General features: G+C 42.7%; 1 non-coding gene across 1 annotated transcript; it reads left to right on the top strand.

The window, feature by feature from the left end:
* The first annotated feature begins 11,553 nt into the window (after nt 1-11,553).
* On the top strand, nt 11,554-11,660 carry LOC119052533 (U6 spliceosomal RNA). The gene has a single exon (XR_005083131.1). It is a non-coding gene; the product is annotated as a U6 spliceosomal RNA (small nuclear RNA).
* The last annotated feature ends 409 nt before the right edge of the window (nt 11,661-12,069 follow it).

Here is a 12,069-nt window from a genome sequence, read left to right as displayed (position 1 = left end):
TATTTCACTCTTTGCTTAACTATGTGTGTGCTTCTGTCTCACTCAATTGTTATTACTTGAGGAGAGGTACACCACATAATTCATCTCTGTAACCAAGTACTGGGCATGATGCTCTTACAGAACAGACCCAGGGGTGGTGGTGAATGATACAAAGGATCCCCCTTTTTCACTGGGGGTTTCTACCCGCCCATCCCCCGTGCTAGGTTTGATTTGCCCGTCACCAGAGGAAAGACATCTTTCAATGCCAGGGATTGGTGAAAAGGAAAGGAATGATTATTTATTTGAAAAAATACTAAAGTTCTCTAGAATACCCACAAATGCACACAGTCCTTCCTTCACCCCTTTGCCCCGTCTGGGGTACCGTATCTCAGGAAAGAAGTAGAAATCCATGGTTCAGGCTCCCGTCACCATCAGCTGTGTCTACGCCATGATGTCCAGTTAATCCAAAACCATGTGGCACCTTCTCATTACCCACCAGCAAGAGTCCTTTCACCCCTTTTCTTCCAGGCACAGTCTCTCCTGCTTCCTAAGCCATGTGGCAAAAGGGAATACCCCAAAGCCAAGTGGTCCTAACAAGACACCAAAGCCAAGTAGCTGCCAAGCCTGGGTTTGGTTTTGTTTTTTCATTTCTCCACTTTATTATTTTTTTATACTTTTAAAAAATATTTTATTGATTATGCTATTACAGTTGTCCCATTTTCCCCTCTCCACTCCTCTCCACCCTGCACACCCCCTCCTACCCACATTCTCCCTCTTAATTTTTTAAATATATTTTATTAATTATTCCATTATGGTTGTTCTATTCCCCCCTTCATTCCCCTCCACCCTGCATACCCCTCCCCCACCATTCCCCCCTTTAGTTTATGACCACATGTCTCAAGTTCTTTATATTCTATATTTCCCATACTATTCTTGCCCTTCCCCCTATCTATTTTCTACCTACCATCTATGCTACTTATTTTCTGTACCTTCTCCTCCCTTCTCCTTCTCCCACTCCCCTGTTGCTAACCCTCCATGTGATCTTCATTTCTATGGTTCTCTGAGCCTGGGTTTAAATCCCAGTGCCAATCTTCCTCTGCAGCCTCATTTCTGGCTCCTTCCACAATTGGCCACAGCTGCCAGCATTCTGGGCCGGTGTGGTCCTATGGTGTGGAGCCAAACATCTCCAAGCTCTTCTGACCCCGTTCTAAATCCCTGTTTGGGGCCCCCCTCTTGGCTGCACCCTGTTACAATGCTGTCAATGTTTATTGGATAAATGGATGAGGCTGTAGTCTGAACAGCAGTCTTCAGACTTTTTGCTCTTGTGCTCCTTTAAGATTTTTCTTTAAACTCTAACCCCCCTCTATATTTGTGAAGATTTCAGCAGGAAACAAATGGCACACTCGAGATAATTCAGGAAGGTTCTATACACAAAGGGACTAACTTAGAAGTTGTGGTCAGGTGTAGAAAAATTACAAGAGACCACGCAGAAAGCAGGGATGGACGCCAGTCAGGCTGTTCCCACACAACTCCTCTGCTATAAGAGGAGCACTAACTCTCTGTCCACAGCCAGAGCCAGACTGACTAGAGTTGGGAATCAGGGGAATAGAGATGCTGACCTCACTTTCTTCCCTCCCTCTGGTTTCGCCAAGATTCCCCCCATTGGCCAAACCCAAGCCAAGGCCAGAAGACACCTTCAAGTCAGCCAATCAGGGGAGAGTCAGGAAGATGGAAGGTGGAGACTGGACCTGCAAATCCACATGCAGGATAGCTGGAATATTTTTATTTAATTTTAATTTTTTTTTAATTTAAAAGTATTTATTTTAGCGTGGGCCTGGGAACCAAACAACCACGGTTCGAATCCCAGTCAGGACACATGCCTGGGTTGCAGGCCAGTTCCCAGCAGGGGACACACAAGAGGCAACCATACATTGATATTTCTCTCCCTCTCTCCTTCCCTTCCCCTCTAAAGATAAATTAATAAAATCTTAAAAAAAATAAATGAAATAAAAGTATTCATTTAAAAAAATGGTGGTAAAATACATAAAATATAAAACTCACCATTTTAACCATTTAAATGTATACTCTAGCGACATTAAGTATGTTCACACTGTGTGGCCTATGCATATTTGTTTTGTTTTTAAAGACTTTATTAATTTATTTTTAGAGAGAGGGGAAGAGAGGGAGAAAGAAAGGGAGAGAAACATTGAGGGAATGTTTCTCTCAATGTGTGAGGGAAACAGCCATCAGTTGCCTCTTGCACGCTGGGATCTGGTCCCCAACCCGGGAACGTGCCCTGACTGGGAATCTACCAGGACCTTTTGGTTCAAAGGTGGGCACCTAGTCCACTGAGGCACACCAGCCAGGGCTCTATGTCGCATATTTTAAAATTGACAAATAAAATGTATATTGTTACAAAGGATATACTTCCTAGAATATTATAAGTACTAATATTTTAAATAAAGCTGTTCCATCATCAACCGAATGAAAGTATCATTGTGATTTGATACTGTCATTCATTTCAAGAATATACTGGAACAAGTTCTACTTTAACTTGAAGGTATAGTTACATTTTGCTTTCTCTCATGGAATGTTACCCTGGGATATTATATTTTATTCTTGAAAGTCTGTTATTGATTACCTAATTCATATTTTCAACAGAAATGTATATATATGCATGTAATTGAAATTCAAAATTTTTTTAATTTAAAAACTTTTACATTTCAATTGACTCTAAAACACTATGTCTTTAAAATTTCTACTGGATTGAACTATCACCAGTATTATTATTACATTACTATACAATTGATCGAAGCCACATAATATATATCTTCTGATAAATAATTATTAAACAAACAGTAAAATGATGGAAATGCATCTCTTGCTGAAAATAGATACTTTGCAATTAGTTTATATATTTATAGATAAATATTACTGCTGAAATTAGGCTGGATTCAACATCAATTTAATATCTATTTTTTATTTTTATAAATAGAATCACTGAGAAACCATGTTCACATAAATAAGATGAGAATGGAGGAAGTTTTGTTACAATAAATAATGTCTCAATTATTTCAATTCTTTCTGAGTTACAAGCCATAAAGTCACAAAGTGACCTATCATTAAGTTATTTTTAATGACAAAAAATTAGAACCTTCTTCAACTTTATCAAAAGCAAAGAACTAGCAACTGCCAACTTGAAAAATGCTTTATGGTTCAGTTATGAGGGTCCTTCACCTTTGGTTGGTGACCTGGAGGTTTTTATTGCTGGAGTAATGTTGTGAGTAAAAGCCTGAGTTGGAGAAGGTTGTATAAAGTGTGAGCAGGGGAGGTGGAAAAGGAGAAGTTGGACCTGGACTCCAGCATGTGTTCTCCAGAAGCTGGGTCTCAGGAAAGAGCACATGTAAAGTTTGAATATCTGGATATCAGTTAAAGAAGTTAGCAAATGGCCAAACTACAGAATGTACTGAGGGGTTGGTAGGTGAGTAGTGTCGGGGGCTCCCCCACAGGGCCCCTCAGCCACCATGGATGAGAATAAATCTACCAAGACATGATCTACTTGGGGAAGAAAGGTGGACAATCTCTCAAAGAAGAAGAACCCAGAACCTGTTCCTCAATGGGCTTTTATTGGGTTCAGTTTGCACAGGAATACAGGTAACACTCATCAATTTTTGTCAGGCAGGTCTTCCAGCCAAGATGGAGGCATAGGTGGAAACATTGTGCCTCTGTGCACAACCAAGTTTAAAGACAACAAAGTTTTAGTAACAAAAATGCAACTAAAACACAGAAAATTGAACTGTACGGAAGTCCGACAACCACAAACCATTCAGCCAGACTGGTAAGAGGGGTGGGGTCAGCGACTGCTGAAGTGGGTTGTACAGGAAAAGGTGGCTGGTGGACCCAGGTGCACAGGCGGCAGTTGGTGGATCCCAGGCATGGGGTGGCAATGGGCTGACCCAGTCGGGGCGCAAGGCGGCTAGCTGACCACATTCACACTCAGATAAACCAGGCGAAGGAGTGAGCCATGAGACAGACCGCACAGGCTAGGGCCCCAGTGACGGGAATTGGGGCCTAGAAGCACCAATTGGAAAAACTTTCGAAGTTGAGGTGCTGGGAGAGGCTCCCAGGCTCATGGAGAGTTTGTTGGAGAGACCCACAGGGTCCTGGAAGGTGCACAGGTCCACACACCTGGAAGCCAGCACCATGGGGGCCTGGTTTGCTTGCAGGAGGCAGCAGAGGGGACCGAAATCCAAGAGAGAACAGAAGAAGTGCCATTGCCCCTCTCTGACCCCGCCCCCACATACAGCATCACAACCCAGAGACCTGCGTTGCCCCACCCTGGTGAACACCTGAGGCTCTGCCCCTCATACATAACAGGTGTGAACAGACCAAAACATTATGGCTCAAGAACAGCTCAAAGCCCCAGAGCCAATAAATCTAAGTGACCAAGAGATAGATAACCTTTCAGATGCACAGTTCAAAACACTGGTTATCAGGATGCTCACAGAACTGGTTGATTTTAGTCACAAATTAGAGGAACATATGAAGGCTAAACTAATTGAAATGAAGGGAAATGCACAGGAAACCAATAGAGATGGAAAGGAAACTGGGACTCAAATCAAGGGAGTGGACCAGAAGGAAGAAAAAAATGACCAAACAGAAAAGAATGAAGAAACAAGAATTCAAAAACAATGAGGAGAGGCTTAGGAACCTCCAGGACATCTTTAAATAAACACTCCAACATCCGAATTATAGGGGTACCAGAAGGGGAAGAGAAACAGCCATGAGTGGAAAACTTATTTCAACAAATAATAAAGGATAACTTCCCCAATCTGGCAAAGGAAATAGACTTCCAGGAAATCCAGGAAGCTCAGAGAGTCCCAAAGAAGGTGGACTCAAGAAGGAACACACCAAGGCACATCATAGTTACACTAGCCAAGATTAAAATCAAGGACAGAATCCTAGAAGCAGCAAGAGATAAGGAGACAGTCACCTACAAAGGAGTTCCCATCAGACTGTCAGCGGATTTCTCAAAAGAGACCTTACAGGCAAGAAGGGGCTGGAAAGAAGTATTCCAAGTCATGAAATCCAAAGACCTACATCCAAGATTGCTCTATCCAGCAAAGCTTTCATTTAGAATGGAAGGGCAGATAAAGTGCTTCTCAGATAAGATCAAATTCAAGGAGTTCATCATCACCAAACCCTTATTATATGAAATGTTAAAGGGACTTATCTAAGAAAAAGAAAATAAAAAATATGAACAGTGAAAGGACAGCAAACTCACAGTTATTAATGACCACACCTAAAACAAAAGCAAACTAAGCAGACAGCTAGATCAGGAGCGGAGCCACAGAAATGGAGATCACATGGAGGGCTAGCAACAGGGGAGTGGGAGGAGAAGGGGGGAGAAGGTACAGAGAATAAATAGCATAGATGGTAGGTAGAAAATAGACAGGGGGAGGGCAAGAATAGTATGGGAAATATAGAAGCTAAAGAATTTGTGACATATGGACATAAACTAAAGGGGGGCAATGGTGGGGGAGGGGGTGTACAGGGTGAAGGGGAATGAAGGGGGGAAATGGGACAACTGTAATGGCATAATTAATAAAATATTCTTAAAAATTATTGTCAGGCAGTAAGGATCAAACAATAGATAATACACAAAGAACTACGAGGGCTTATTCTGAGTCAGGGTCAGTTAGCTAAAGGGCTATAAAACTTTGAGGAACAAACTCATCTCCTGCTCAGACCCTTATCAGAAAATTGAGAACATTCTTAGCAAAGCAGGTTTCACAGGATTTTATGTATTCTTTCTTAGGCCCTGTCCTTTCCAGCACAGGGCTACACTACCCTCTGTCATTGTTTCAGGCTTCAGTCAGGCAGGAGAAGTAAGACAGCCAAGAGATTAGGAGACTTCTTGCAGACAGAATGAGGACTCAGGCTATGTCAAAGCCAAGGGGCAGGGTTCATCATCCCATTTTTCTATAGCCCCCAAGTCCTTCCGTGGGGACTCTTTCATGACTGTACCTGTCTTAGGTCATTCCTCTCTTGAGGAATCATACCCATCATTGGCTAACTGGTCATGCACTGGGGGCCAGGCAGGGTGAAGTAAAGTGGGCAGAGGCAGTGCTCCTGACAGGGGGATAAGCTTTGTCTCCTTAGTGGCTTATGGTCCCAAGGTCTCTCACTCAGCCTTAGCCATGGGGGGGTTATAGCTTCTGAAACCAGGCAGGGCGGTTCCCAACAGAGTAGTGCTGAAGGCATTCAGAGTTTACTTTCCAGCTGTGGAGGGACAGAAAAGGCTTCAAGGATAAGGAGGCATGTGAGATGCTTTTCAAGTTCTATAGGATTTTGACAAAAGAGATAGTAAAGAGGTCATTCCAGATAAGAAACCAAAAGGCGAGTTTGAGGAATAACACTTTGGTAGAAGCAGAGTGGAGGTATAGACAAAGAGAGGGAGAAAAGGCTGGAGACATGGAATCATAAACTCACGAAGCTAAAATCTACCTTACAGATCACCTAACCCAACCCCACTGCTACCATCACCACCCCACCAAAATCCACTCGGTGCTCAAATACATCTGGTTGTGGGGAGCTCACTCTGTATAGAATATCTCTGTCCAATAGAAATACAATATGAGCCACACATATATAATTTAAATTTTTCTAACACTACAAAAATAAATAGGTAAAAATTAATTTTAATGTTTTATTCAATTCTACACATTTGAAATAATAACTTTCCGACATGTAATCAATATACAAACTGTCAAGATACTTTACATTCTTTTTTGTACTAAGTCATCCCAATCCAGACCAGCTGTGTTTCATGTGCTCAGTGGCTCCAGGTGGCTAGTGAAAGCACAGATCTAGAAGGAACTCATTACACCCTCAGACAGCTCTGGTAGTTAGAAAGTTTTCCCTTGGGTGGTAGAAATGCTGTCCTGATTCTCATTTAAACATCTGCATCTTCCAACTTGCTTACCATGGACATGCATTAATTAGATTCAGGATAGGAATACGTACCAGGTGCTATGAGTGCTGATGTGAGGGGCACCCAATACTGGCATTGAAGGTCAGGTCAGGGTTTCAGGAGGAAGACACAAAGGAATGAACATGATGCTAAAAACATATTTAATGATATTCAGTTTATAATTAGGTTTACTCTCTAGTAGCCATGAGCAATGATCCAACATCCAGATTTTAGTTTCTAAAAGCTATTCTCCTATAAAAAAGAATCAGAGGTCTTTGAAGAAGTGGCTGATTCTAAGGCTGGGGAAGAGAAAAGGCAAGATGAGCCCAGAGCACCTGTAGTGCCAGAAAGTAAGGGAGTGCTCGGAAAACAAAAGAATGGAGGCAAGGCAAAGGGACACAGGAGTCAACTTGAAAAAGCACCCAATGAATGGTCAAAAGTGGGACAATTTGAACAACAAAATATATAACATTGTATTGGATTGTAACAGGGTGCAGAGCAGGGGTTCCCAAAAAGAGCAGAGAATATTCCCCAGAAACCTAGATTGGAGGAAGAGGGAGTGTGGACGATATGGCTTAAGATACTTTGCATAACAAATGGCAAGTTGATAGCTCTGCTGCTTTCCTGGGCAAAAAGAATATGTGACTCTGAGAGCATTCAGTGACTCCTGACATAGCCAGGGGAGGGGGATGTTGAAGCATCACTGAGAACTTCTGCCCTGACTAAAGATGGCAGCCAAAAGAAGGTAAAAGATATGGGGGAACTGGAAAAACAACCAAGGATTTAAGAAAAAACATTCATCCAGACTGGTAGAAAAGGCAGAGACAGGAAGCCGGGGTGGAAAGGACACATGGCAAGGCAGCAGCTGGTGGACTGGGCAGTCCCACATTCACATGCGGATATGATATGGGAAGCTTTGAAGAACCTTTCTTTACACAAACCCCAAGCACCCTAGGAAGAGCAATAGGGCCGTTTGGGAAAGCAAACAGCAGGATTTTCACAAGGGCTAGGACTAGCACCCCCGTGGTTAGAACTAATTTCCACATTTCACCTTTGTACTCTGTTTCTGCCTTGTAGCTAGAACTAACTTCCACATTCCACTTCTGTATCTCACTTTGCTACGTAGACAGGAAGACCCCGTAGACTACATAAACTCCAAGAATCCTTTGTTCGGAGCTCAGAATTTGGAGACTGACTCTTCTGGGCCCGTACACGTTAATAAACCTCATATTCCAGAATCCCTCAGTGTCTGGTTGCTTCACTTTCCTGTAACAGATAAGCTGGGAGGAACAACTGGGGAGCAAGAAAGACCACACAACCCAGGGTTCCAGTACAGAAAACTAAAGCCTCAAAACCTATGGCTGTAAAAAAGTGTGCAGGTTGCAGTGATGGGAGAAACTCCCAACCTCAGAAGAGTCTGTTAGAGGGGCCCACAGGATCCTAGAACACACACAAGCCCACCTACCCGGGAATCAGCACCAGGGCATCACCTGAAAAGGGCACAATCTGCTCGTAGGAAGCAGGGGAAGTGACTAAAAGTGGCGTGAGAGCCAAGCAAAGAGCATTGTTCCCTCTCTGACCCCTCCCCCACACACGGTGCCTCAACACACTGAAATGCGTTGCCCCACCCTGATGAATACCTAAGGCTTCACCCCTTACACTGTAATAGGTGTGTCAAGACAAAGAAATATGGCCCAAATGAAATAACAGATCAAAACTCCAGAAAAATAACTAAGCAACAAGGAGATAGCCAAACTATCAGGTGCAGAGTTCAAAACACTAGTAAATCAGGATGCTCACAGAAATTGTTGAGTACAGTCACAAAACAAAGGAAGAAGTGAAGGCTATGCAAAGTGAAATAAAAATAGGGAAGCAACAATGAAGGAAAGGAAACCAGGACCCAAATCAATGATTTGGACCAGAAGGAAGAAAGAAACCAGAACAGAATTAAGAAAAAATAATTTTTAAAAAATGAGGAGAGGCTTAAGAACCTCTGGGACTACTTAAAGCTGGAACAACTTTAAATGTTCCAACATCCGAATCATAGTGGTGCCAGAAGTAGAAGAGGAAGAGGAAGAAATAAAAAACTTATTTGAAAAAATAATGGAAGAAAACTACCCAATCTGGCAAAGGAAATAGGCACACAAGCCCAGGAAGCTCAGAGAGTCCCAAACAAGTTAGATCCAAGGAGGAATTCACATCATAATTTAAATGCCCAAGATTAAAGATAAGGAGAGAATCTTAAAAGCAGCAAGAGAAAAGGAGACCATTACTTACAAAGCAGTTCCCATAAGACTGTTAGCTTATTTCTCAAAAGAAGCCTTACAGGCAAGAAGGGGCTAGAAAGAAGTATTCAAAGTCATGAAAAGCAAGGACCTACATCCAAGATGACTCACTCTATCCAGCAAAGCAATCATTTACAATGGAAGTGCAGATAAAGTGCTTCCCAGATAAGGTCAAGTTAAAGGAGTTCATCATCACCAAGCCCTTATTCTATGAAATGTTACAGGGACTTATCTAAGAAAAAGAAGATCAAAACTGTGAACAGTAAAATGACAATAAATTCGCAACTATCAACAACTGAACCTAAAAAGAAGACAAAAACAAAAACAAACTAAGTAAACAACTAGAACAGGAAAAGAATCACAGAAATAGAGACCACATGAAGGGTTATCAGTGCAGAGAAGGAGGGGAGAGAATGAGGAGAAAAAGGTACAGGGAATAAGAAGCATAATTGGTAGGTACAAAATAGACAGGGGTAAGTAAGGATAGTATAGGAAATGGAGAAGCCAAAGAACTTATATATATGACCCATAGACATGAACCTAGAGGACTGCTGGAGGGAGGGGATTGCAGGGCAGAAGGGCATAAAGGGGAGAGAAAAATGGGACAATATCTCTTAGTTCTTTAGCTGAAGAAAAGCTTAATTTAAAAAAAATTCTTTATTTTAGGGAAAGGTAAGGGGAAGGAGAAAGGAAGAGAATCAACAATTTGCGCCGGCTGGTGTGGCTCAATGGATTGAGCTCGCGCCTGCAGACCAAAAGGGGCCAGTTTGGTTCTCGGTCAGGGCTTGTGTCTGGTTTATAGGCCAGGTCCCCAGCTGGAGGTGTGAGAGAGGCAATCAATCAATGTTTCTCTTGCACACTGATGTTTTTCTCCCTCTCCTCCTTTCTTTCTCCTCTCTCTAAAGGTAAATAAATAAAATCTAAGCAAAAGAAAAAGAAACATCAATGTGAGAGAGGAACATCACTTGGTTGCCTCCTGTGCCCTCACCAGGAACCAAACCCTCCACCCAGGCTTGTGCCCTGACCTAGAATAGAATCCAACCAACAAACCTGTCCATTTATGGGACGTTGCCCAACCCACTGAGCCACACCAGTCAGGGCCAAAGGTTATTTTTTATATATCCTGTGTGTGCGCATGTGTGTGTATTTTCAATATAAGGAACACCCAAACTTGTACGAAATTTTTATGAGTTTATTTGAGCCAATCTGCCAGGGAGTAAGATTTCAAATGCTCTAGAAAATAACACTTTTGCAGGCTTTTTATGCATTTCAAATTAAGGAATATTGGAGAGAGCATGGCAGGGACTGGATTACTGGATAATTAACAAGATGATATGCTCTTTTGAGGATTAAAACCCCCTTTGGGGGGCATTTTTTTTCTTCTTTTTTCTTCAAAGGGCATTTCTTCTGGTATTTCAAAGGTATGTTGACCTTGATGCACAGGAACGATGGACAGGGTTTACCTGAGGCAAAGGTAAACCTAGTACTAAAGAAGTTGTATGCCTGGGGCACGACTTGCCACCATGACCTGCTCAGCTAGGAATTTACGATCAGATCACCCTGTTAAGTTAGTTTCTATAGAATCCATCCCCGTCCCTTCACAATATATATGAAACCCAGGGGAGAAAGGCATGAAACTCCTTTCTTTTCTTTTTGAAAGGAGGCCTTGCTATTCCAAGAGGCCTCTCTCTGAGGCCTTGAATGAGGCTGCATTGCAGAAATTTTGGGCAGGGGGTGGAGTCGAGTAGCAGACCCAACTGAAATTGTAGGTTAGGGCCAGGTTAAGCCTTTTCAACTTTATCCTGTGGCAGGAGCCTCTGAAGGCTATTAAGCAAGGGTGTGGCTGATCACACAGTGATTCAGCCAAGGTCACACGGTTCTGCTTCCCGAGGCTCCCTGCTCCACCTCCCTTTCCTTCCGCGAGCTCTTCTTTCTTTGCCCACAGAGGCCAAGCTCTGGCGTGAATCTAAACCACAAGCACAGACATGATCACCTATCCTGCCCACCCTGCCCACCTTGCCCACCCTGCCACCCATACCCCATCCTAGATTGGTGGTCTTCAGAGGCTCAACATTCAGAATCACAACATGTAACATCTGGTAAGGGCTGGAGTGGCCCTCCCAGCACAGATGCCCCCTCGCAGGGATTTAAAGGGCCGAGCTTATATAAAAATTAACCTACTCCAGATTGAATCATTTCTTCCACCACAGCCCTTCTGCTCATTCCTTCCTCCCATAATGAAATGTAAACAGTCCATTGGTGGGGGAAGAAGGCTTGGAGGCAGAAGAAGAGGAGGCTTCAAGACAGAACCTAGGGGTGCTCTCTTCGGCAGCACATATACTAAAATTGGAACAATACAGAGAAGATTAGCACGGTCCCTGCACAAGGATGACACACAAATTCATGAAGCATTCCATATTTTTGTATTCCAAGTCATGAAATCCAAAGACCTACATCCAAGATTGATCTATCCAGCAAAGCTTTCATTTAGAATGGAAGGGCAGATAAAGTGCTTCTCAGATAAGGGCAAGTTCAAGAAGTTCATCATCACCAAGCCCTTATTATATGAAATGTTAAAGGGACTTATCTAAGAAAAAAAAGATAAAAAATGTGAACAGTGAAAGGACAGCAAACTCACAGTTATTAACAACCATACCTAAAACAAAAGCAAACTAAGCAGACAGCTAGATCAGGAGCAGAGCCACAGAAATGGAGATCATATGGAGGGTTAACATCAGGGGAGTGGGAGGAGGAGAAGGTACAGAGAATAAGTAGCATAGATGGTAGGTAGAAAACAGACAGGGGGAGGACAAGAATAGTATGGGAAATATA

This window comes from Artibeus jamaicensis, unplaced genomic scaffold (genome assembly GCF_021234435.1).
Source record: "Artibeus jamaicensis isolate MK-2021 breed Jamaican fruit bat unplaced genomic scaffold, CSHL_Jam_final scaffold_847, whole genome shotgun sequence".
NCBI classification, from domain to species: domain Eukaryota; kingdom Metazoa; phylum Chordata; class Mammalia; order Chiroptera; family Phyllostomidae; genus Artibeus; species Artibeus jamaicensis.
The sequence above is the reverse complement of the archived record's forward strand: the minus strand, read 5'-3'. Positions and strand labels throughout refer to the sequence as shown.